At 40.4% G+C, this 27924-nt stretch overlaps 1 protein-coding gene and 1 pseudogene across 1 annotated transcript in view; one reads left to right on the top strand and one right to left on the bottom strand.

Annotated features, from left to right (window-relative positions):
* Positions 1-27924, top strand: part of EVX1 (even-skipped homeobox 1) — a 126731-nt gene that overhangs the window by 90031 nt on the left and 8776 nt on the right. The window lies entirely within an intron of this gene.
* LOC116810712 (heterogeneous nuclear ribonucleoprotein A1-like 3) lies at positions 6898-26372 on the bottom strand (annotated as a pseudogene).

Below are 27924 nucleotides of genomic sequence, written 5' to 3'. Positions count from 1 at the left end.
CCTGGGCACAGCTGCAGCTCAAATGTGTGAAACTTCCCACAGTGTCATGGGCACCTGCTGTTTTTGTCTGCCCAGCATTCATTCCCCTCTCTTCTGGTAACAGAACCAGCTTCTCTTTGGGGGAATTTCCTCTTCCGTATGGGTGGGCCCTTTTGGTGAGACTGCCCTGCCATCCCCTAGTTAAGTGATGGCCACATGACCCAAGCCTGGCCAATCAGGTGTTCTCTCGAGTGGAGTCTGTAAAACCAAGATGGTGGTTATTGATTCCCCTAGACCGAGGCCCCCTGAAGAGACTGCCCTTACAGCCTGGAGCTACTCCAGTCCTAATCCTTCAGCTTTTCTAATTTTTCCCCCATTAAATTATTTTATCCCCATATTAACATTGTTAATTCACTTCTGTTGCTTGCAACAAAAACCCAAATTGACACACCAATACATACTTCCTGGTATGGCAGGCTGGCACTCTCCCACCAAACCCTCCTTCAGAAGGAAAGGGTGCTTTTACATCTTCTTAGAGCAGAATGTCTGAAGGGGAAGCTCTGACTTGGAACAACCAGTCATAGAAAAGACTTCTCTGACGATATCACATTTGTTTATAAATAAATGGCAGAGGAGTGCTCCAGTTGTGGTGCATTTTCTTCCTCAGAAGGAGTGCCAGGGAAGATAGTCCATGCTCTGGAATCAAACTGCCTGTCCTCAAATCCCGGCTTTGTGACTCAACTAAACCTCCGTTTCTTTATCTGTTAAAAGAGAATAGTTGCATCTACTTTTAGGGTAGTTAAAAATTAAATAAGATAATTCATGTAAAGTGTTTAACACAACGCTTGGTACATATAGATCCTCAACAAAGTGAGTTCATTGTGACAATATGCTTAAAATACACTTCTCTAGGTTTCCTTTACTTTGGTCTGTATGGCAGCTCTTTGGGATAATAGGATCAAGTAAATGTGATGTCCCTCAGGCGCAAAGATAGAATGTGACCCACTATCAATTGGACACACACTTAGAATTATTTAACTAGTAGTGATTGTAAGAGCCTTGAGTCAGAAACTGTTGAAATGAGTCTTGAGATAGAGCTCTCTCTATTTAATTACTATCTATTACAGTCAGTCCTCCCTGTCCATGGGTTCTGCAGCCAAGGATTCAGCCAACCACAGAGAAAAAAATATTTGAAAAAAAAAACAATAAAAAATAGCAATACAACAATAAAAAAATACAAATAAAAAACCAATACAGTATAATAATTATTTACACAGCATTTACATTGTATTAGGTATTATAAGTAGTTACAGATGATTTAAAGTATAAGAGAGGATGTGCGTAGGTTAAAGGCAAATACTATGCCATTTTATATCAGGGACTTGAGCATCCATGGATTTTGGTATGTGGGGGAGTTGGGTCTCGGAACTAATACCATGTGGATACCCAGGGACAACTGTACATTCGCTCTTTCTTTTTTACATTATCCTCTTTCCTTCTTCTTTCTTCCTCACCTCTTTTTAGTCACAGTCTCATAGCTGAACAGCAACTCGGATTCAAGAAATAGTTACTGAAAATCAGGCCCTGTCCCTACAGTTGAATTAGGAGGCTTTCTGTGCTCAAGGCCTCAGGCTGGTTCTCACCTTCATTTCCAGCATTTTCACCAACATTCAGCCTCTCAGGAACTCTTTTCTGAATGGTTGAAAGGACTTCCTAACTGATCTTTCACCTCTCTCCCCACTTCTTTCTTCCACCTTTCGAATCTCTCTGCTACATGAATCTCCCTGAAATTCAGCTCTCACCACATATTTCTGTAAACCCCCTCTCGCCACATCGTGTCACATTACCTACCAAATAAAGCCAACAGTTTTCTTTCTGGTATGTGGGGTCCTCCACAATATGGCGTCACCTTTCCTTCTCTCCTTCCTCCTGTTCCCCATGGCCCTGATCATCATCTGTCCTTCTCCAGCAGGCTCTACATTCCCTATCCAGCTTTTGATCCATTTGCAATCCCCTCCTCACATGGGCCAAAACCCTGCCCATTCTTTAAGGCCAGGAATAAATGCCACTTTATAATTTGTCCTGGTTTCCCAAAGCCTGTAAAGGCTCTTCCTCCCCTCAGCCCCTACAGCGCATTGTAACTCTGTTTCAGCTTTATAGGCCTCTGCCTTGTTTCATAGCTATTTAGGTAAGACAGGAAGAACTTTCTGCCTGTGAAAAGGAGACATTGAAATGTACTTCCAAGGAAGGAGGGAAGAATTTAGCTTTCTCTGCAAGTTTTGAAGAAAGAGATCCATCTTTGAGGGAAATTTTATATGAGGTCTTGTCTGGAGGTCAGTCAATGAACTGATGGCCGCCAAAGGGTCTGGGTAATTAAAATTCTAGTAGATTTCTTGAGACAGTTTTAATTCCTTGAGACAGCACATGCATGTAGATGCATAGGGAGAACACTAGAACAGGTTCTATTGAAGGAAACTAAGAACTATCATGGAGCTATTTTCGCTTTGCCAAAGGAAAGAGTAGCCAGGCCTCCTAGAGACTGGGCTGTTTTGGGGTTCTCCATACCTTGTTGGGACTAGGTAAATTATTTTTCCTTCTTCTACAGTGATTTAGATCTTGGGATCCCAGTCCAATTCATTTCCTGGTTCTTTGCAGAAACCTTGAGTATGTGGGTCCCTGTCAGGAAACAGTGTGAAAGAGGGGAGGTATTGGATTGCCAGCACTCTTCACATGTGTTATGTGCTTAACTTGCATATCCACACATAAGGCAGAAATCATTTCCTCCATTTTTTAAAATGCCAAAATATTAGAAGTTTAGTGACTGGTTCAAGATTACTGAATAAGTGTTGAAATGGGTATTCAAACTGAGGTCATACTCTTTCTAATTCCATTCAAACCTCCCCCCACCCCTTTCTTGTCATTGGTTCTCCTTTTGGGCTTTCTCTCCCACATGGCCCTAGAACTAACCTGTTGGCCCAACTTCCACCAACTTCTCACGGCCATATAAACCTGAGGCCTGTCCTTCACATTCTCCCAGAATCAAAGGAGATTTTTGTGTGTGTGTCCCATTCTTTCAGGGCTACGTTATTAGCCAACCCAGAGATGATTACGAGCTAAACTATCAGTGATCTGTTATGACTCAAAGTCTATTATCCACCCGTGATTGTGGCTTTTTTCATTTCTCCTTTAGTTCTATTCATTTTGCTTTATATATTTTAAAGTTTATGTGAGTAGGCATATACAAATTTAGGATTGTAAGGTCTTTCTGATGAATTAACTCTGTTATCATTATAAAATGTTTCTCTTTATCTCTGATAATATTTCTTGTCTTGAAGTCTATTTTGTCTAATAATAAAGCCATACCAGCTTTCTTATTATTAGAATTTGCATAATGATCTTTTTCCATCCTTTTACTTTCAGTATCTCTAAGTCCTTATGTTTAAAGTGTGTTTCCTGAAAACAGCATATAGTTGACATTGAGTTGTTTTTGTTTAAAAATCAAATCTAGGCCGGGCGTGGTGGCTCAGGCCTATAATCCCAGTACTTTGGGAGGCCAAGGCGGGTGGATCACCTGAGGTCAGGAGTTGGAGACCAGCCTGGCCAACATGGTGAAACCCCATCTCTACTAAAAATACAAAAATTAGCTGGGTGTGGTGGTGCACACATGTAATCCCAGCTACTGGGGAGGCTGAGGCAGGAGAATAGCTTGAATGGGGAGGTGGAGGTTGCAGTGAGCTGAGATCACACCATTGTACTCCAGCCTGGGCAACAAGAATGAAACTCCATCTCAAAAAAAAAAAAAAAAATCAATTCTGATAATATCTTTTAAATGGAGTGTTTAGTTCATTAACTTTTTATACTGTATAAAATTTAAGGTATACAACATGATGTTTTGATCCATTCATTAACATTTAATGTAATTATTGATAAAGCTGGATTTATGTTTCCCATCTTGCTCTTTTAGGGTTTTGGGTTTTTCTTTTCTTTTCTTTTTAAAGAATTGCATTTGAATAGAAACTCCTGGATACCATGCATCTAACCCTATTTGGTAATATTTTAGACAATCATAACAGATGAAGTAAAAGGGTCCTTCTGACATCTGCTACATGTTGCCAAGTAAGCATTTGAATTTTTTGCTTATAAGTAAAGGAATGCCCTAATTATTTAACACTTAGGTCATTTTCAGTTTTTACTTCCAGAAATGGTACCTTAAAGATCATCTTCACACATAGCCTTTTCCTCCTGTTTTGGTCTGACATAATAGGATTGAGTTCCAGAAGGAGGATCATTGGGTCAAAAATATTTAACATTTATAAAGTTACTGTATTGTTTTCCAAATGGGTGGTACCAATTTACCATGCAATCAGCAACGTATGAGAGTACATATTTTGCCACATCTTTACCAGTATTGAATGTTCCCAGTTAATTAAAATTTATTGTATTTATAAATCTAATTATACTATAATTTCTGGGATTATATTTAGTATATCTTAAAATTTTGATGTGCTATGAGAACCTCCAGAGCAGTAGGAAAAAATATAAAATATCCTATTTATTATGCTGAGAATTCTAAGGTTTTTATCTAGGCAGAGTGAAAAATTGTGGAGTAGATCTAAGGAGACTGAAAAATTCCCTAGCTGGTTCCTGAAGAACACCATCACTACTTAAAAGACCTCTCTATCCTCTCTCCATCAAAATCTCATGCCAAATCTGCATTCTACTTCATTCTAAGGTATTATCTCAAAAGGAATTTGCATGATGCAAATTTTCATGTACCTAAGGAATAGCTATATGCTTAGAATAGTGACTGGCCCCTGATGACATCAGTGGAAAATGAAAATCTTTGCTAATTAGGTGCCTTTGTAGTAAGGAAACATAATGATTTCTATTATGCAATTAAGTATGAGCATTTCTTTCATTATAAACTGCAATTCTTCTTTGTTATGTGAGAGCGAGGGCTAATTTTATTTTCAGATCAATAGTTGGTATGCTGAGTTAATAGATGTGCAATGTTAATACGGTATAAAATAGCAAATTAGGCTGCTTGGGTTTGAGAGCTTTTTTTTTTTTGAGACGGAGTCTCACTCTGTTGTCCAGCTGGAGAGCAAAATGGCACAATTTCGGCTCACTGCAACCTCTGCCTCTCAGGTTCAAGCAATTCTCCTGCATTAGCCTCCCGAGTAGCTGGGATTATAGACATGCGCCACCACGCTGGGCTAATTTTGTATTTTTAGTAGAGACAGGGTTTTGCCATTTTGGCCAGGCTGGTCTTGAACTCCTGACCTCAGGTGATCCACCCACCTCGGCCTCCCAAAACGCTGGGATTACAGGCATGAGCCACCGCGCCTGGCCTGGGAGCATCTTTTTAATCAGACCACATGACTATGGCTAGGTTGCATGAATCACTGCTGCTCTGGAGTTTTCTGGATTGCAGAGCTCTTCCTGATTGAAGCAGGCCTCCTGAAAAATCACAGTGGGACTTTGAATAAATACTTCCATCTCTTAGGCCTGTCTCATAAAATTGGTGGGGTTCTGAAATATGTTTTCTCAAGGGTTGAAATGCATATTTATATTTTTGTTGGGTGGGCTGAGCCAATAATGATTGCAATCAATAAGAAAGTCCTTCTTCAGTAGAGTTTTATGATAGCAGCTTTAAAAGTCTCCAGATATGAGATGAACTCAGTTAAGTTTTAGTGGTAATTTACCAGATATACTTCATGAATTTTACTCAGAGAATTTCAGAATTCATTTTCACCTGCAACCATTGAAAGCCTCCAAAGATTCCAGGAGGCCCAAACTCATTTCTACCCTGGCCAATATTTGCAGATCTAGCCCACACAGCTGGCTTCCAACTGCCTGTACCTCAGCTCTCACAAAGACATTTTGTTTTGTTTTGTTTTTTTGAGATGGAGTCTCGCTCTCTTGCCCACGTTGGAGTGCAGTGGCACGATCTCTGCTCACTGCAACCTCTGCCTCCCGGGTTCAAGCAATTCTCCTGCTTCAGCCTCCTGAGTAGCTGGGATTACAGATGTACGCCACCACATCCAGCTAATTTTTGTATCTTTAGTAAAGACAGGGTTTCACCATGTCGGTCGGCTGGTCTCGAACTCCCAACCTCAAGTGATCCGCCTGTCTTGGCCTCCCCAAGTGCTGGGATTACAAGCATGAGCCACTGCGCCCGGCTGGTCAATACATTTTTTCTTTTGTACTCCAAAGCAATGTATACTCATTGTTGAACATTTGTAGTTTAAAAATAAGCAAAAGAAAGAAAATAAAAATCATTCAATAAATGTTTTTCTACTTGCTTATCTATATTTTTAAAATTTCAACATTGAATAGATATTATTTTTATAAGAAAAGTTATATTTAATTTTTAAAAATTTCAGAAAGATATACTTCAAAATGTTTATACTCTTTTTAAGCTTCTTTTTCCCTTAATTTTTGCATACTATATTACTTTTGTAATTGAGAAAAATAATTTCACAATAAATATTGTTAAAAATTAATTCCACCACTCAGAAATAAGTATTGCCAATATTTTGGTGTATATGTTTCAAGTCTTCTTTCCTATGTCTAGCTAGAGTTTTATTTTATTTATTTAAGAAAGACATGTATTCAGTGTTATGATCAGACTATTACATTTAGCAATCCACAGCATGGGCACGTTAAAAACTTTTGTTAGAATGTTTTATACTTTCCACAGAACAGAACGGAACAGAACCTAAAATAACCTGCCACAAATATAGTCCTTGAGCTTTTTGCGCATACACATGAGCACTGTCTAAAACATATCTTCTTTGTAGCAGCTGGGCACTGCCACCACTGTGCTTGGCTGAGTTCACAAATCCGTTGTAACTGGTAGCTTCCCTATCACCTCTTTGGCTCTCCTCTCCTGCCAAGCTTTGTTGCTGGCAGTAATTAAAATCTTCTGCCATTGACACAGTGACTGCTGCTACTGGAAGCACCATACCCACCTTGGTTTCATGATTTGGCAAAGTATTGGCCTCCACCACCATAGGGGCCAAAGCTTCTGCCTCCAAAGTTTCTTCCCTTCATGGGTCCAGATCTGGAGATTGATTGTTGTAATTGCCAAAATCATTATAGCTTCCACCACCTCCAAAACTGCTCCTATCATTACCAAATCCCTTATAGCCATCTCCACTGCCACCATATCCACCACCACCAGCACGGCTGCTACCAAAGCCACCATAACCACTAATGTTTCCTCCATGACCAAAGTTGTCATTACCACCAAAACCATCTCCACGACCACCACCAAAGTTTCCAGAATGACTTCAACCTCTTTGGCTGGATGAGGCACCAGCCATCTCTTGCTCCAACAGGGCTTTCCTAACTTCACAGTGTGGCCACTCCCAGGATGGTATTTCAGAACGACAATCTTATCCATGGTTGTCAAAGGTTACAAAAGCAAAGCCCCTTTTCTTTCCACTGCCGTTGTCAGCCATGATTTCAATATTTTGATTTTCCCATACTGTTCAACATAATCTCTTAGGTGACGTTCTTGAGTGTCTTCTTTAACGCCACCAACAAAGATCTTTTTCACAGTTAAGTGGGCACCTGGTCTTTGAGAACTTTTTCTTGAGACAGCTGTCTTCAGTTTCACAGCTCTTCCATCCACCTTGTGTGGCCTTGCATTCATGGCCGCATCCACCTCCTCCACAGTGGCATATGGGACAACCCACAGACCCTGGAGTGCTTGCTGTTTGGGTCTCTCATTAGCACACAGACTCTGAGTGTTCCCAATTGCTCAGAATGGCTCCTCACACTCTCATCAGTTGTTCCAAAATTCTACCCCCATATGAAGAACTTCTGCAGCTGTTCAAGCTCTTTGAAAGACTCTGACTTAGACAGGACAGCAGTGGGAAGAGACTTTAGCCATGCTTCCTCAGCTCTTCTGTCACTTAGGAGAGCCCTTGGTTCTCAATATTTTGTTCAAGTCCTGAATTTGCATTTCACATAAATCCCAAATACTATTCTCATTCATTTGAGAAGGTTGGTGCTGTTAAGAATGCAGTAGAAGGGATTTATATCCTGGATGGAAGTTTGCACAAAATAGTTTTTTAAAACTCAAACTATGTAGGTTTCCTACAAGTCTTTTTTTCATTTAGCGTGGGGACCAGCTGGAATCAGAAGCAGTAAATATAGCTGATTGCAGAATACATTAAATACAGAAAAAAGATCCAGCTACCTGGTGTGCAATCCAACCATCTTAAATACTAAAACTTTATGTTCAGTCATAATATTTTCCTCTTGGAATGAAAACATCTGAGTGTAATAGTAAAGCAACAGGGACTCACCAAAGAGTGAAGTTATCACTTGCCTGCAGAAGAGGAGACATTTAAAAGCACTCTATTCCCTGTAGCCCTCTCTATTATAAAAGTTTCATGATAAATCCATCCCCAGCTAATGCCTAGGGTGATTTAAATATATAGCAGCAGAGTCTCCAGTGGTCAATTGAGGGATAACGAGTTCTGGAACTGCCAAAGTGAACAGAAATCCTCCTGGTTCAAGCTTTTTGTTTTTTTCTTTTTGAAGCGATGCACCCATCAACAGTAAGGGAGAGGAATACATGAAAAGAAAGGGAGGCTGAGAGGCTGGGGGAAAGACGGAAAGACAGAGGCTAGGCTTTTGTGATTATGGTAATCCAAATATATAGCAAGTGGCATGCTGAAAAGTCCCTCTCAACAGGCAGCACACTCCCATGCTGAACATCCAAATGAAACATTTATAATATCATCACAGTGTTGTTCATAAACACAGAAGTATATTTGGTATAAGAAAATCCTTGGATACATTTTTAGAAGTGGATGATAGAAAATTAGAATCTAAAATCTGCCTGTTCCAACACACACATACACACACACACACACACTCACTTCACACTTGTGCTTTTAAAAATATCAAAACCCTTGAATTCGGAAATCTTCCTTCCCTTCAGTTTCAGATGTCCCTTCTCCTTCCCTCTTTGAATACAATTACCAACTACAGTCAGCTTCAGAACTCCTTTCCCTTCAAAACAGGTTTATAATGTTTAAAAAATTATTTTTCACTTGTGAAATTTTGTCTGTAAGCAACTTTAAACATGCTGTATTTAGGCGTGCTTAGCACTAGGAATCTTCAAGAAAAATAAAATGTAAGTCTAAAAGCTTACATACTGAGTAGTTTTACTAATTTCTAGACTATAACTTTCTTCAAGGCAAGGAGGGCATTTGATTTATGAAAAAATTATTTGACAGCATACATTTTTGGAGTTCAAAGAACCAAGGGTCCAAGGTAAAAACATACGTAGCATCTCCTAGACCTCCTATTCTGAAGGAAAGAAAGAAAAAGAAAAAGAAAAGAAAGGAAAGGAAAGGAAAAGAAAAATATTTTGAGCACTGGACCATAGTAGGTTTTTTTTTTTTTTTTTTTTGAGACGGAGTCTTCGCTCTGTTGTCCAGGCCAAAGTGCAGTGGCTCGATCTTGGCTCGCTGCAACCTCTGCCTCCCGGGTTCAAGTGATTCTCCTGCCTCAGCCTCCCGAGTAGCTGGGATTACAGGAGCATGCCATCACGCTCCACTAATTTTTGTATTTTTAGTAGAGACGGGGTTTTGCCATGTTGGCCAGGCTGGTCTTGAACTCCTGACCTTGTGATCCACCTGCCTCGGCCTCCCAAAGTGCTGGGATTACAGGCATGAGCCACCACGCCCAGCTCTTAGTAGGTTCTTAATAAATGTCCTGTATATTTACCCATATTTTCTGAATAAGTTTAACATTTTTCTCTTTATTCTAGTATTTTACTTTATCGCTGATTTTATGCAATTTGATTGTGATATGCTGAGTGTAGTGTTTTTCATGTTTCTTGTGCTTGGGGTTCATTGAACTTCTTGGATCTGTGGGTAATGCAATTTGAAAAAAAAAATTTTATCACTTATTCAAATATTTTTTCAGCCCTCCCTTCTTTCTTCAGAAACTCCAGTTACATGTATATTAGGCTCTTGAAGATGTCATGAAATTCACTGATGCTCTTTTCTTTTAGTTTTTAAAATCTTGGTATTTTATTTCTATTATTATTATTATTTTTTAATTTGAGATGGAGTCTTGCTCTTATCACCCAGGCTGGAATGCAATGGCACCATTTTGGCTCACTGCAACCTCTGCCTCCCAGGTTCAAGCGATTCTCCTGCCTCAGCCTCCCGAGTACCTGGCTGCCTGCCACCACGCCCAGCTAATTTTTGTATTTTTAGTAGAGATGGGTTTTCACCATGTTGGTCAGGCTGGTCTCAAACTCCTGATCTCAGGTGATCCACCCACCTCAGCCTCCCAAAGTGCTGAGATTCCTGGCGTGAACCACTGCGCCCAGCTCAAATCTTGGTATTTTGTTTTAAATAGTTCCTATTGCTATGTCTTTAAGTTCATGAATCCTTTCTTCAGCAGTTACTGTTAATTCCATTCAGTATATTTTTCATCTCAGACATCGCAGTTTTTATTTCTAGAAATTTGATTTAGATATTCTTTTCTTGGCACATGATGCTTTGTTCTGTCACTTTAAAAAATTTATTTGGAAACGATTTTAAATTTACAAAAATACAAAGAGCTGCAAAGATAGTAATAAGTGTTCCCAAAGATAGTATAGAGTGTTCCCAGTTCCCACTCTGTACCCAGTTTACTTAAAAGTTAACATCTTATATTATCATGATGTATTTATCAAAATTAAGAAATTAGCATTGGTACAGTACTATTAAGTACAGACTTTATTCAGACATCCTGGTTTGCAGCTTAAAAAAAACTTTCAAATATATTAGTCTTTCATGCTCAGTCTTTCTTCTAGTTTCTTGAACATATGTAATTCAATTATGATAACTTTTTAACTCCTTGTCTACTAATTCTATCAACTGTGTCATTTCTGGGTCAGTTTCAATTGGTTGATCTTTCTCTTTATCATGGGTCATATTTTCCTGCTTCTTTGTGTGTCTAGTAATTTTTATTTGGATGCCAGGCATTATGAATTTTATCTTATTGGGTGCTAGATATTTTTATATTCCTATACATGTTTTTCAGCTGTGTTCCGGGAGGGAGTTAAGTCACTTGGAACAGTCTGATTCTTTCAGGTCTTGTTTTTAATTTTTTTTTTAGGCAAGACCAGAGCTTTTGCCTCACCACTGACCTTGCCCCACTACTGAGGAAAACTTCTTTTGAGAACTCTACCAAATGCCCTTTGAATTATGAGATTCTTCACTCTAGCTGGTGGAACAGAAATGATTCCTGGCCCCAGATGATTTCTGGAGATTGTTTCCTCAAATCCTCTCAGGTGCTTCTTTTCCTGGCCTCAGGTGATTCTTTTCCTGGCCTCAGGTGATTTCCTCACCTACATGCACTAATCAGTACTTTGCTGAAAACTTGGGGGCAGTTTCTCCGCAAATTTGTGAAGTTCTCCGTGTAGTTTTTTCTTCTCTGGCACTCTGCCGTGTGATCTTTAGCCACCTTGGCCTCCTTGTATTCCAGGCTCTCCTCAACCCGGGGAGATTTTTGGGCATTTCCTGGGTTTCCCCTCCCTATGTCACAGCCTGGAAACTCTCTCCAGGTAGTAGACTAAGGTAATTGTAAGGCTCGTTTTGTACGTTTCCCATCTTTCAGGGATCACTGTTCTTCATTGACTTATATCCAATGTCTTAAAGACCACTGTTTCATGTATTTTTTCATGTATTTTCATATATTTCATACACTTTCATATGTTTGCATTTCTGATTATATGACCCTCAAATGATTGCTATTTCTTCCTATTCTCAGGAGAATTTATATATATATATATATTCTGAGAATTTATATATAAATATATATTTATAAATATATATATATATATATTCTGCTACACACACTTGGCTCTATTATGGACTTCTAAAAAATGCTCTCATACCTAACATATTTTACCACCAGAGTGGCTGCAAGACAGGGCAAGCCTAGAGGCCCTTGGTCTGGGAAACAGGCCAGGTTGGTGGGTCAGAAAGAGAGTATGATGTGAAGGATAAGAGGTTATAAGTGGCAAAGTTCAGAGAGGATAGTTGGAAAGGAGTGTGTGTGTGTGTGTGTGTGTGTGTGTGTGTGTGTGTGTTGGAATCCAGAGGGCATGATTAAGATCTAGGCCTGGGTGTCTCTGATACTAAGATTGGCAGACTAGTGAAACACATGTAGACACAAACAGACTAAGCATACAGGTAAATTCAAACTGAACCTAAGGGAATAAGCAGAGGACTTACCAAGATGAGGAGCCCCATACAACACAGTGTCCAGTACACATGGGAGACACATAGCACCATAACTGTTTGTCAATTTTAAGGTTGGCTCATTTGCTCCCCAGTGGCTGGTGATTTGAGAACTAATCTTCTATGGGTTCCTTAGAGTTCTAGCATCCATTATTTCCAAGTAGCTTTGTTGATCCTCAATCTTGTTCCTGTGGTGGGACACCTGGATGTCATGGTGCTCTTTGTGGAATCTTATGAAATGCTGATATACGACAAAATATATAATTTTGTCCTAGGTCAGATATCATCTTATTCTTTTCTTTTTTTGAGACAGAGTCTCACTTTGTCACCAGGCTGGAGTGCAGTGGCATGATCTTGGCTCACTGCAACCTCCGCCTCCTGGGTTCAAGTGATTCTCCTGCCTCAACCTCCTGAGTAGGTGGGACTACAGGTGAGCGCCACCATGCTGAGCTAATTTTTGTATTTTTAGTAAAGACGGGATTTCACCATGTTGGCCAAGATGGTCTCAGTCTCTTGACCTCACGATCTGCCCGCCTCGGCCTCCCAAAGTGCTGTGATTACAGGCATGAGCCACCGCGCCTGGCCTCATCTTATTTTTATACAGACATTCAGTAGTATGTGTCAAAGATTTAAGAAGAATTTATGAGATAAAAGCTTAGTAAGGAAAGCTTATCATTATCTTAGCTCTTCGCTCTGTGAAAGTGGGAAAGAAAATCATCATCTTTCCATTTTTCATTAGTGGAATGCTTTGATTTAATGTGTATAACCCTGGGGTTCTGTGCAAGCAGATGTTGAGAACACCTGGAGTGGACGGTGCATTCTGTTTTCTTGAAAGTAAACTTTTTAGTGAAATGTAGCATAATATCATGTATTTATATATTACGTTGTTAATATATATTTATTTATTTATTTATTTATTTATTTATTTATTTATTTATTTATTTATTTCAGACAGAGTCTCGCTCTGTCACCAGGCTGGAGTGCAGTGGCGCGATCTCAGCTCACTGCAACCTCCGCCTCCCGGGTTCAAGCAATTCCCCTGCTTCAGCCTCCCGAGTAGCTGGACTACAGGCGCCCGCCACCACGCCCAGCTAGTCTTTGTACTTTTAGATATCCACTATTCAGTCTCTTGCACTATATGGTACCCAAATCCCTTTTAAGAAAGAACTAATTGCCCAGCTACAAGGAGTAAGGAAGGGTACTTGAGAGCCTCTCACTGTTAACTACTTTGGGTCCACTTCAGCTTTTGAGCTGAGGACACTCCTTGTCAAGGCAGCCCCAGCCAATGACTGAGCAAGACTTTGTTGCAAGGGCCAGATCATCTCCACCTACCGCAGAATTCCTCCTATGAGCTGTCTTGACTGCGGAGCTGTTGATGAACTGGCAGAGACGTTGCCCACTCTTTCCAAAGGTCTGACAACTCCTCCTGCCCAGGCCTGTTTTCCCCTTCTCCTTTTTCACAGGTGTTACTCTTCAGTGAAACTTTTGCACTTCTAACTCCATCTCAATCTGCTTCTGACCCAACTGACCGAAAAGTGCCCATATCACAAGGGTATAGCTTGATGAATTTTTATAAACTGAACACATTCATGAAAGCAGCACATTAAGAAGATGATTATCAACAGCATCTAAAAGCCCCTTGTGCTGCCTTCCTTACAGTCAACAACCCCTTCCCAAACCTAACCACTGTCCTAACTCTTAACATCATAGGTTACTTTGTCATGTTGTTGTAAATCATATAAATGAAATTTTAGGATATCTTTTGTGTTTGATTGCCTTAGCTCAATATTGTGCATTCTTTTAAATTCCTTTAAATTTGTGGTGTAAGTCTTTAAGTAAATGCTTCCACTTTTTCGTCTTTCCACTCCAGAACTCTCTCTCTTACACACACACACACACGTGCACACACATGCACACACATATGCACACACAGTGCAAACATAATGAATATTTTTCAGTTTGATTTTCAATCTGATGTACAATGCATATGTAAAAATAGTACAAATTGCATAGGATGTTCAATATGCTAAATTAGTTGGAATTGTCAGCGCTTCCATTTGTCTCCTGTTTACCAAGTTTCCCTGGTTTAACTTCCACTAGATCTGAGTTATCAGGGGTAGGTCATCTTTTAATATTATTATGGAGGACAGTGACCAGTTTCAAACAATTACTGATGAATCATCGATAGCTACATCTATATTAAGCAGATCTTTCCTGAGTTTTAATTTAGTCAATTCCCCAGCTCTGCCCTAGAGAAATGAGGATCTTGCTGCACAATCTTCTTTTTCTCAACTCCAAAGACATTTCTTCACTTATTAACTGCCTCATGGTTCAATAGTATCTAGAAAATCTCCTATTTCTCAAGCTGCTTGATAGTCTAAGATTTCACCCATTAAGCATATGTTTTTAGAGTTTCCCTGCTTTAGCCAGGCACAGTGGCTCATTCCTGTGAGCTGAGGCTAAGGATCCCTTGAGGCCAAGAGTTTGAGACCAGCCTGTTGTCAATATAGTGAAACTCCTGTCTCTAAAAATATTTTTTAAAAAAATTAGTTGGGCATGGTGGTGCACATATGTTTTTCCAACTACTCAGGAGGCTGAGGCTAGAGGATCACTTAAGCCCAGGAGTTGGAGGCTGCAGTGAGCTATGATCATGCCACTGCACTCTGTGTCTAAAAATTAAAAAAGAATTTCCCGGCTTTGATTCTTGCTTCCCTACTCAATTTAGGAGGATTCTTGAAAATAATAAAGGGAAACTTAAAGGCATTTCTCGTACTTGAGCACATGCACTTGTGAATCTTCTAAACAGTCCTCTGGTAAGAGGGCATCTTTCAAGGTCTTTTCACTTATAGCTGTACTGTTAGTATGATTACTTACAAACCATTTTCAAAAGAGAACTCTCCATTTATCCCTAGAGAGGGGATCAGATTACCTCAGATTGCTATGCTTTTGCATCTGATTTTGTTTCAAACTCGAAAACAAAATATTGGTTCAGTATAGTTAGCTTTCTCCTTCTAGCTTTGAAAGCACTCAGAAATAATTATGGTGGAAAGGTAAAGGACACCAGGCTTTTTGCCCTCTCAAAAGTAATATTTTTCCTTGGTGCAGGGACCTGTCAGTATCATTGACCAGATATAAACGTCTTATTGGCCTTCTTGGGACTCAAATGCTGTACTATTCATTGAGTAAGAGCTTAGTAAACTTGAAGAGAATAAATGAATAAATTGATATAAAAGCCTTTTATGTTTATGTGTTTTTAAATCTAATAGTGACTCTAAAAAAGAGAGGGGTAAATGATGTGTATTTTGCTCTAAGATTTCCAAAGGTTTCTGATTTTATGACTGACACTTGAGAGTAGAGTCTGCTATGAAGCATATTATTAATGGGTAATTTCTTTGCAATCTGATCTGAGAACAACAATGAAGTTTCATAGCCTTTAGCAGAGTTGTAGTTTAATTAAATGTACTTAGAATATAGCATTTTACCATTTTAGAACAAAAAGTAACTTTAAAAATAATCTGCTGGGTGTGGTGGCTCATGTCTGTAATCCCAGCACTTTGGGAGGCCGAGGTGGGTGGATCACCTGAGGTCAGGAGTTCGAGACCAGCCTGGCCAACATGGTGAAACCTCATCTCTACTAAAAATAACAAAAATTAGCTGGGTGTGGTGGTGGATGCCTGTAATCCCAGCTACTTGGGAGGCTGAGGCAAGAGAATTGCTTGAACCTGGGAGGAGGAGGTTGCAGGGAGCTGAGACCATGCCATTGCACTCCAGCCTGGGCAATAAGAGCCAAACTCCATCTGAAATAATAATAATAATCATCATCATCATCATTATCTAAACTACCTTCCTTGCTACACCTTTACAGACGGGGAAGTTGAAATAGAGAACTTGGAAATGACTTCTGTTCCCCTGCTGCCAGCTCTGGGGCTTTCACTCTATCCCCACATTAAGGACTCTGGCTAGACTGGACCATTGTTCTCCAGAGGTTGTCAGTGTATTGACTACTTGTATTACTCTACATGTTCTTGGTAGAGAAATCACTGATATCAATGGGTAGTTTTATTTACCTCAACATTTAGGGTTATTCTAACCTTTTCCAATGAGCTTCTATTTCAATGTTCATAACATACATTTAAAAATTCATCCAATTGGCTAGGCGCGGTGGCTCACACCTGTAATCTCAGCACTTTGGGAGGCTGACGTGGGCGGATCACGAGGTCAAGAGATAGAGACCATCCTGGCCAACATGGCGAAACCCCGTCTCTACTAAAAATACAAAAATTAGCTGGGTAATTTTTGTATTTTGTGGTGGCACGCGCCTGTAGTCCCAGCTACTCGGGAGGCTGAGACAGGAGAATCACTTGAACCTGGGAGGTGGAGGTTGCAGTGAGCCAAGATTGCACCTCTGCACTCCAGCCTGGTGACTGAGTGAGACTCCATCTCAAAAAAAAAAAAAAAAAAAAATTTCATTCAACCAACATGTCCTGGAGGAACCAGATTTAGGACCTGCCTTCAGGGAGGGCAGTCAAGAGGAGGAGATGACAGTAATAGTGCCGTAGTGAGAATGTGATAATCGAGGTAAGTTAAGGAGGGACCCCTAACCCAAATTTGAGAAGGGGATGGTGAAGCTGGGCGTAGGGAAGAGTACTTCAAAGAGTGGAGAGAGCATGCCATGCCCCAGAGCCACATCTGTGAGTCTACAAGGAAAAGTGTTTTTAGATTTACCATGGAGAAAAACAAAAGAAATTCTGGGTTGATATAGTTTGTGTGAATAGAGAACTTGATCTAAGGTTAAGAAAACCATAAAGTTCTGATGGGAAGAACACTGAATGAGAAGTCTGGAAAGCCAGCTTCCTCCAGCACCAGCTTCCTCTTGGCTCTGCGGTTAACTGGCTGTATGACCTGGGCAAGTCACGTCACCCCTCTTGGCCCTGGATTCTTCACCCATGAAAGAAGGGATAGGGAGTTATACCCAAAGTCCCTCGGACTCTGGGATCTGCAAATCCTAAGATTCGAGGTAGCTTTATGCACTATGTCTACCACACAGAATATGTATTGAATAAAATTCCTAAGTTCTATCCCATTTTAATCAGAACTAGGTTACAGATTAATAAAACTGATTTCAAGAGGCATAGGCAATGCAGACTGCCCAGTGACCTCCTTTCCTTTTAGGAAAATACATATTTATAATTGATTATGTTTCATGCATTCTATTTAGCTATTAAAATAATACTGTAGATAGATATGACTCTTCTCATTTACAGATAACAAGACTGGGGCTCACAGAAGTTAAGTAATTTGCCATCCTGCCACGCACTAAAAGTGGTGGTGGTGGGATTTGAACCTGGGTCTGTGCGAGGCCAACATCTGAGTTCTTCCCACTATGCCATTTGAAAGTAAATTTCTGTTAGAGAGAATCCTGACTATGTAGGAAAATACACTGTGAAGATGACTTCCACTTAGGCAAAGGTCATCTTCCGCATCCACCACCAAGCCCCTGACTCATTTTATTTCCTGCCCTACTCCCCTGTCTTAGTTCTCCAAACTATACCATTCTCTGCTCTAGGAGCCCCAGCTCAGGTTGCTGAGTGAAAAAAAAGAGAACTAGGGCAAGAACTAGTAGAGTTGATAAAGTTTTCTTCAGAAACCACTTTGTCAACCTGACTGCCTTTGCTTTTGTCTGAAACCAGCGTGGAAGCTTCCCACTACTGAGACTAGAAACAGAAATCCCATCCTGTTTCATGAGTTTTCAACTGTAAACATCACCTGGTGTGCCTTTCTCTCTTCTACCTTTTCTCCCTGGTCTGTCAAAGCCCCTTTCCTGGTCACAGGTATTGCTTGACAGATGGACCTGTTAGCAGGCCCTCGTTGACCTCTGATTTACAAAACTTGTTTAGTTGCAAGCAACACTGATCTATTCAACAAGCTCAGGAAAGATAGTTTACGTGAGGATTAACGTGAATGTTCACAGAATCCCAAGAGCGTAGTGGAAAGAGGGCCAGAACTCAAAGTCCAGAACGGGAGGGTGTTTCTGGATCTAAGGTGGTTCCAATGGCCCAAGGACTGGGAGTTTATGGATCTTTACTCTGGAGTTCCACCAGTGGTATGACTCAGCAACCTGGGTATCTGTTCTTCTTTGTCTCTGACTGAAACTAGCTATAATGCACTTATTCTAATTTTTTATTTTTTAGACAGAGTCTCACTCTGTCACCCAGGCTGGAGTGCTATGGTGTAATCTTGGCTCACTGCAACCTCCGCCTCCCAGGTTCAAGTGATTCCCCTGCCTCAGCCTCCTAAGTAGCTGGGACTACAAGCGGGTGCCACCACATCCAGCTAATGTTTTTATTTTTTAGTAGAGATGGGATTTCACCATCTTGGCCAGGCTGGTCTTGAACTCCTGACCTCGTGATCCACCCGCCTCGGCCTTCCAAAGTTCTGGGATTACAGACATGAGCCACCACACCCGGCAATGCACTTATTCTTTTTAAAATCTACTTTATCCTTTAAAAATTCGTACTTTTTTGGCCAGGCGCGGTGGTTCACGCCTGTAATCCCAGCACTTTGGGATGCTGAGGTGGGCGGATCACCTGAAGTCAGGAGTTTGAGACCAGCCTGACCAACATGAAGAAACCCTGCCTCTACTGAAAATACAAAATTAGCTGGGCGTGGTGGCACATGCCTGTAATCCCAACTACTTGGGAGGCTGAGGCAGGAGAATCACTTGAACTCGGGGGGCTGAGGTTGCAGTGAGCTGAGATTGCACCATTGCACTCCAGCCTGGGCAACAAGAGAGAAATTCCATCTCAAAAAAAAAAATTCATACTTTTTGCTTAATCATAATTTCAGTTTGCGAAGATCCCTCACAGCCCCTTCTCTCCCTCCCCTCATAACCCTAACACTGCCTCAAGGCTTCTCTTTATGCATCCTTCGAGTTTCTACTCCTCCTGTTAATTTCCTATATTTCTACATGCTTCCAAAATAAAATTCCCAAAGAATTGTCCCAGATTATTCTTCATGCAAACAATGTTATCCTTCATGCAAACAATGTTAATTGCCCCCAAACTCCAAGTAGGCACAGATCAAGGTTGGATGCTGACTCAGGGTAGACCATTTATTGGCTAACCAGCAACTTATGTCATAGCCTGGAATGAAAATAGGAGTCGGGCCATCAGCAGGAGAGGAATTGACTCCAACTAGATAGGTCTTGGCATCATCACTGACCTCCTTTGTATGACTACTATTGACCCATTTGGAGCAGCTTTATCCCGGTGTGAAACCTGCTGCTCACTAGTTCTGCTAGATGCATGTTGGAAGCACTGATTCAGGTTAATCCAACCTGTACAAGTTTCTGAGGCAGGTCTTCTTGGAGCCTTCAGTATGGTAAAGTGTATTCGAAATTAGCAAGCAGAGGATAAGGAATGCGGTGTGTTTCGCTCTATGTAGCAGATGCTGTCTGTACCACATCCATGTCCTCTCAGCACATACCTGTACATTTTGAAGGCTGCTTTCTATGAACACCTGCAATTCTTTGCCTGAAGCCTTTTTTTTTTCTTTTTGAGGGTGGTGGTGGGGGCCAATGGGAGTCCACTCAACCTGTTAACAGGTAAGCTGAAAGAACAAGAGAGTTAATGTCCCTCACCTCAAAAGCAGTGTTCAACCAAAGATGGACAGGCAAGTGGCAGATATGTTTCCCAGTTGCCTCTCAGTTAGGAAACTGAAGCATGTTCCCCGATGCTTTCCAGAGTTCCCCAGTAGGGCAGAATTCCTCCTACGAGCTGTCTTCACTGTGGAGCTGTCAATGAGCTGGCAGAGACTTTTCCTGCTCTGCCCGATGGTCTGACAGCTCTTCCTGTCCAGGCCTGCTTCCCCCTTCTCCTCTTTCACAGGTGTTACTCTCCAGTGGAACTTTGACACTTCTAACTCCATCTCAATCTGCTTCTGACCCAACTGACCAAAAAGTGCCTATATCACAAAAATTAGGGCTGAGTTCCTGCTGCTGAGAGTGGAAACTGACTTGATAAAACTCATACTGGCTCCCTTCCCCTCCTGGCCTCAATTCCCCATTCTTTTATTGGTGTTTCCTGGAATCACCTCCTAAGTAAACTATTTGCACTTCAATCTTTGACTCAGGCCCTATTTCTAGGGAAACCCACACCAAGACCCTCCCTTTATTGAGGGTGGTGGGGGGAGTGGGGGGAGGTGAGCACATCTTTTAACATCTAACAGGCCTGGAGAAATATTGACCTAGTGTACACAGGAGCTAGGGAAAATTACCTTTATCTCAAACCAGTTAAATTTCCTGAGACTTGTTGAAGACAAAATGGAGAGCACATGCATTTCTGATTCAAGTTGTTCTTCATTGATAGCATTCCCACACAAATAAGGATATGTGGATCTCAGACATGTAACCACTCCATTTTTGTTTTACCTGTTTGTTACTCTCTCCCTGAAATATGGTTTACATTGCATCCTTTTGTATTACTGTATTTCACAAGGAAGACATAGTAGAACATTTTTCTCAGCACGACTGTATATCCTAATTGTTTTTGAGCGTGGCTCATCTTAGATGTCATTGTGGGGACTCTGTGAGTTACCACAAACATCTTTGTGATGTTAATAGATGATACAGCTTGATATGTCAGTGTAAGAATTTTCTCCATCATAAGATTTAGAATTAAAAGGGTTTTTCAAGACTATGTATATCATCCAAGCTTTCAACTAATAGGTTTCTAACCATTTTATTATGCGGATCTCCAGATTTCTAATCATGTATTGTTATTAATATATGAGATGATTTTATATACGGTCTTTCAGGTGCTTTTTATTTGTGAAAATAAAAATAAGTATATTTTTTGGAAAGTTGGAGCACCTAATGGATATAATAGTATCCTACAGTTGTTAGGCAATTTAAGATCTTTTCAGCTGATTGTAGCATAACTTTAAATAGGCTTAAATTGAGATACGTATCCAACTTGTTCACCTGGACAAATTTTCTGTTAGATGCTTGGTTGTAAGTGGCAGGAAACTCCAACTCAACTGTTTTAAACAATAAGGGAATTTTCTTTTCTTCTGTAACAAGAAGTCCCGGGGCATGGTGGCTCTAGGGTTGATTAATCTATCAGCTTTTCATCAGGGACCTGGCTTCCCACCATCTCTGTCATTCTCAGTGGATCAGCTTCTTCCTGAGGCTAGCTCTTCTCATGGTCATGAGATGACGTTACCCATTAAAAGAAGAGGGAGGGTCAGCTGGGCGCAGTGGCTCACGCCTGTAATTCCAGCACTTTGGGAGGCTGAGGCAGGCAGATCACTTAAGGTCAGGTGTTTGAGACCAGCCTGGCCAACCTGGTGAAACCCCATCTCTACTAAAAATAGAAAAATTAGTTAGGCTTGGTGGCATGTGCCCGTAATCCCAGCTACTCGGGAGGCTGAGGCAGGAGAATCACTTGAACCTGGGAGATGGAGGTTGCAGTGAGCCAAGATCACGCCACTGCACTCCAGCCTGGGCAACAGAGCAAGACTCCATTTCAAAAAAAAAAGAAGAGGTAATGTTTCTTAATGTGCTTCTCTTTAAAACTAAGGAAACTTTCCTGAGAAGGCCTCTGGTAGTTTCTCTTGAGTTTCACTGGCCAGAATTGTGTCGCATATGCCTTCCTAAACCAGTCACTGATAGAAGACAGCATTACCTTGCTTAGCTTGGTCTATTCAGGCTTTACTATTAATGACATAGAGAAAGGGAGGTCTCCAAACAAAATCAGGGCTCTCTCAGGAAAGAAAGGCAGAGGGGATAACTATTGGGCAGACCACCAGTCGGGTTAGCTCTCATCGCCCACACTGTTTGTCTTGGGATAACCAGAGCAAACGAGCAGCGGCTCTTAAAACACTTTCTGTAATGTCTAAAGAAACACAACCCATAAAAGGTTTAGCGATGATAAACTATTATGTTATGACTTTAAAATGGCTACTGAGCATCATGCAGTGTTCAACATTCCTAGTGTGAAGTTTGGTGTGGTAAGGAGAGAGGCAGATTTGGAGAGAGAAGACCTAAATGTGTTCCTGGACTTCAACAATTACCTGTTTGACCTTAAGTAATGAATCAGCTTTTCTGGATCTTAGTTTTATCATCTGTAAAATAGAGATTTGTCTACCTCAGAATTTGCTGTGAGGATTCAATCAATTTGATGCAAAGGAAAGTGCTTTGTAAATTACTAAGTGGTTCATACATGAGGGAGATTTAATTAAATTAATGAATTTTAATTGGTAAATAAAAGTTGTATGCATTTATGGTGTGCAACATGACATTCAAAATATGTATACAGTGTGGAATGGCTAAATCAAGCCAATGAACATATCCATGGCTTCACATACTTCTTTTTGTGGTGCGAACACTTAAAATCTATTCTCTTTCCAATTTTCAAGTGTATAGTACATTGTTATTAACTATAGTCACCCTGTGGTATAGAGGCATTTTGAAAGAGAAGCAATAATGTGCCATTTATCCAAGCGAAAATCTCCACACCAGTCTTGGCACTAGACCTGCAGAGGCTCTAAGGGAAAACAGCTGGAAGGATTACAGCTAATGAGCAGGCTTTTCAATGAAACAAAGCTGATTTAGTAACAACCCAAACAAAGTTAGTCTCTTCAGGCATTTTTTTTTATGTTAATAAGTTCAGGAGGGAGTTTAGATGTACAAATGTGGTTACCTGGGCTTCAAGGTGATCAAGTGAACAGGAGTATATTGGTTCTAATTAAGGAGCACTTGACTTGAATTTTAACATAGTTAAAGCTGAAATCCAAAGTGCTTCATTTCTACAGCAGGCTTGCCTCTTTGTTATAGCAAAATCTTCACTCAGTTCTGTTACATCATTAGAAAGCTTAGTCATCTATACAACGTTCTCACCCACTCACACCTGCACGTTTCCTATACCTCCAAATGGCCTACCAGGAAAATATCTTTTTTCCTAATTAATAAGTTACTGTGATCTCAGTTTCTCTTCCCACGCTCTCAGCACTTCAGAGCTTGAATTCTTCATTTCCAGCCTCAGGGCTGGGCTCCAGCTGCTCATATTGAAGAAGGCTCTGTTGACCTTGAGCTTGAGAATTTGTATGTGTTATAATATAGATGTCATTAAAATATAACATTTACCTGCTGAGAACAACATTATACTATTTATGAAACCATATAATTTCAATAACTAAACTCAGCAAGATTTTATTGCTCTTTCCACCTGGAATCACAGAAGTGCTGACTTATCACTTGAGAACCACAGCTCACCAATGCGCAGCTTCACTAAAAATCTGCAATGAGTCTTGTTTTTTCATCATCTCTATGTAACCTTTTTTTTGGTGGCAGTTATACAGCCCCCTTCTAAAAGGTTATAATTAATTAAAGGCTCAAATTAACACCAGGAAAACTTTCATGTCACAAAATCTTCAGTGCCTCCGTGGTTAGAAAGAGCTATATTTTTAATACCATGATGATAAATTAAAATTCATGAATGTCTTTAAAATTTTTTATAGGTATTTTAACAGTCAATTTCACCTTCTCTGAAGATAGACTAAAAGGAGCCTTCTTTGATGTACTGAATTTCCTTATCCCCTACTCTGGCTTATTTATTTTACTTTATGTTATATACAGATACACACACATGCACAATTTTCTTCGAGATATCAGTCTTTTTTGATCAGAATGCTTAAGTAATTTTGTAATTCTCTTAAGGGTCTTTAGACGTAGTCAAATGACCATTTATACTGCATTTCATCTTGATCCCCTCCTCCCAAAAAGTGAGGGGAGATAAAGGCTTGCCTCATGGAAATAGACAAATAATTTACCCAATTCCATTTTCACTTTGAACCACAGTTGATGTCAATATAGTTAAAAGTGAGATGAAGGTATGAGAACAGCAGAAAACATTAATTGTACGTACACAGGATACCGCTCTGTTGATGTGTCACCAACTTCGCAGAAGCATGGCAACGGCCTGGGAAGTGTCCTCCTGATTCCAACTGTGGTACACGTGTGTGCACAGAACGTGAGCATTCTTAGAGTTCACAATCGCTAATGCCATTCTTATCTGTAGAAGTATTACATCATTTACACATTTTTACTAAGCTGTTAGCCTCAATCATGCTCTGAAGCAGTTATTTCCACAGGTTAATGATGTATTATATAAAGAACGATTTCCTTTCTTATTCTTGGAGAATTTGCCTTTTAATTTCATTTAGCAACCATTTTGTCTTACATGATGGAACGGTGTAAGCTTAAATTAACTCTCCAAAGATTGATAAAAATCGATGCCTGTTAGCTGCGCTTTGAACTATACTTCAACCTTATAAATGGAATTTTCTATTTTCTTTTAAAGGGGAGGATTATAAAGAATATTTGATTATTTTGGTAAAAACAGGCTTCCCTTAGTAAAAGAGATAGTATGTTATGAATGACGTTTATAACCTAATGTTATTTAGATAAGGTGGGAAAAAAGCCCCCCAAACTCAGCAGGACCTCAATGATGGAAGCAAATCTGGAAAATAAGGAAATCTGATAAAACATAAGCCCACCATTTTTGCCTTTTGGTGTGGGTGTTGTCCTTACCTGCTGGAAAACACTGGCAAGTCTGTTCAGTGAGAGGCAGCCGAAGAAGGCTAGCAAATAGATTTATTAATCATTTCAGGAAAAATGAAGAATGCCTTCAAAGACAACACCCTCTTCTTGGCTTCACAGAATCTTTTTAGATTTTACTGTTAATAAGATTAAACAGGAGATGAGCAGTAAAGATATTGAAGCAGAGTTTATTATAAGAAAAAGTACACATTAAGAATTGGGCTCCCCCACCACTTAGCTCAGCACTGTGTCCACATTCTTGTATTCAGATTTTTTTATTGCTGTTTGCTTAGGGGAAAAAGTCCCTGTTGAAAGAATGCGGGCCGGAGTACATTAGTCACCTTTCCAGTGCTCTTTCTGTGGGACGGGGCCACGTATCCCTCCCAACTCTGTAGTTCTCTGCTAGTCAGGGCTGGAGACTGCTGCTGGCAGAAACCCAATCTTCTCCTTGCAAATAAAGGAGCCATCTGACAACGCTGTATTTGTTGGGGCCTCTTCTGAGCCAATCAGAGACTGCCCTTGACCGAGGGGAGGAGGAGAAGTTTATAATAGGATCAGTTTTGTTTGCAGTTTTGTTTCTAATAGATGCCAATAAGCCAGTTAACTAGGCTCCGGTTAATGGACATTTTATTGTCCCCCCCTCCCTCCATGGTGCACATGACCTTTCCTTAGAAGCATTTGTGATGCCTGAAAACATGTATCTGCTGCCTGATAGCCAGAGGGCTTGCTCTGCTCTAGAAAACTTGTTCCCTAGCCCCAAGCTGCAGACCAGACCCAAATACTTTGATCATTCTGTCAGTGGGAAATTTACAGCAACATTCGGGCTTTTGTTCCATGTGTATTTCTCCAAATATAATATCTCCCTCAAGAAATCAATGATAAGCTGTTAAACTAAAGAGCATGGTAACATCCACAGAGCAGTAAATTAATGGTCTTTTGTGGATAGATGGTTACAGATTTCATCATAAAAAATGGATAAAAGATTACATATCACACAGAGCGAAACTTTTAATAACTCAACATGACTTTTCTTAATGGATTTTATTCATTTTAATCATTATAGTGTCAATGATGATTATAGCCTTATTAGATTGTAGTGATTGAAGGGCCTGTTTATGAGATATTGAAAATCTCAGCCTGCTCAGAATAGCCTGGCGGCCTGTGTGGGTTTGATGTGTAACTTTATCTGAAGGAACAGGGCTTGTCAGGAGAGTTTCAATTAATACTTTTACTAAATTGCTCCTGTCTTTAGTGACCTAGGTCACAGATGACTTAGAGATTCCACAACATTAGCTTTCCCAAACAGTTGGGCTACAGCAGTGTAAATCAAAAGAGGTTGTGAGTGTGTGTGTTTAAACAAAGGTAGGACTACGAAAGGCCTCAGGCAAAGTGGCTTGAGTCCTTCTGTCTCACTTCGCAGCCAGGAGAGTCCTCTTTCTGTCTTACGATGCCTCACAAGAAAGGAGATCTTCTAATAACGGGATAAAAAGTTGACCACAAGAATCTGGAAGTTTCTCCATTTTTCCCTCCATGTCTAGGCACATGATTAAAATAAAAATCAAGACTCCATTAATGATTAATAAGGTGCTATTTCAGAGAAATGCCCCAAAACCCAGTCATCCTAAAAAAGTTATTATAATAAAGGTGTCAATGTTCCTAAATTCAAAATAATAATAATAATAAAACCTACAGATGAATACCTTCAGTGGGATCAAGATTATAATGCCATCTATTTGATATCCTGATTTAGTATTGATTCTTCAGAATGTCTATTTCCATTACAAATAAGTGTCACCTAAAAGTTATTCCAAATGTCTCACTATAATGGATGTCATCTATAATAGGCCTTTGAGAAGCAGTGTGGTGTGTCATGGTGTTACAGGAGACCTGGGTATAAATTTGGGCTACTTCCTTTACCAGCAGTATGTTTTGGGACAGGTGACTTGAATTGTCATAGCCTCCATTTCTTCATCAGTAGAAATGGGAATAATGATAATACCCATTTAACCTGTCTCTTTTGTAGGGTAACTAACAGAATCAAATGAGTTCACATTTGTGCTGAAAAAACTCTGTTTTCAAGTGAATCTTTAGAATGTCACTAAGATCAAGGAGCCAGGTGATGTGGCTTTTAAAAATACAGGGTTCAGTGTTAGATAGAAAATATCAAGTGATTTGATGAAAATCTGGAAAAGTCAAATTCAACTGGAGTCTAAGTGATTAGGTCCCAAATATTTGAGAAGAGAATAATAAAAATCAAAAGGAATCTAGTAGAGCTTTTTTTTTTTCTTTTTTAGTGGGGAGAAGTGGATATTTGAATGCAAAAAGATAGTGCAAGCCAGTAGGAATGGCTTAGGAAATGCCATACTGTATGGACAAGTGGTCTGTCTCCATCTGTCAGATGGGCAGAGCGGAGAATCAATCTCAGTCCAGACCTTAGCACAGGAGAAGGGAGATAATCAGGGGTGGGGGAAGCCTGGGAATTTAGAAGGGAAGAGAAAGGGAGAGAAACAAGGGTGGAGGAAGGACGGTGGCTTACGCCCGAGCTGGAGAAAACTCACAAAATTAAAGGGAACCAAGGGTTGGAGAGGGGGGCAGCTGGTAAGTGGGAACTAAATGGAGTGCATCTATGACAAGGAAGCACACAGCAGGGAGGAGGTGTGGTAGGGAAAGAACATGACCGTGACCTTGGGATCCCACAACCCTGGTCCAGTCTTTTCCTACCACCCGCATCATGGCCCCCCAGCTGCCAGCCCCACTCAATATCCACTCACCACTAAGGACATGCCTTGTGGAGTCAGTCACATTTATATCTGCTTGGGGTAGATATAATCTATGGGGTGGTTGCAGATACTCAAATAATCTCAAAATTTAATTCCCTCGGTCCACAGACTTCTATTCTTGATCTACACACTCTCCCCTGGGACAGTCAAGGCTAAGCTTGTAGAGAAGCTCAGCCTTCTCTACACAGCCTTTCAGTCCCCCAACTTTCTCCCTGGGTCCAGACATAACTTTCTAACTGCCTTGCTGGTCATCTTTGCTTAGACATGTCCTGAACCTACCTTGTTCTCATCAAACCTGTTCCTC

The sequence above is a fragment of the Hylobates moloch genome, unplaced genomic scaffold (assembly GCF_009828535.3).
Source record: "Hylobates moloch isolate HMO894 unplaced genomic scaffold, HMol_V3 SCAFFOLD_1, whole genome shotgun sequence".
NCBI classification, from domain to species: Eukaryota; Metazoa; Chordata; class Mammalia; order Primates; family Hylobatidae; genus Hylobates; species Hylobates moloch.
The sequence above is the reverse complement of the archived record's forward strand: the minus strand, read 5'-3'. Positions and strand labels throughout refer to the sequence as shown.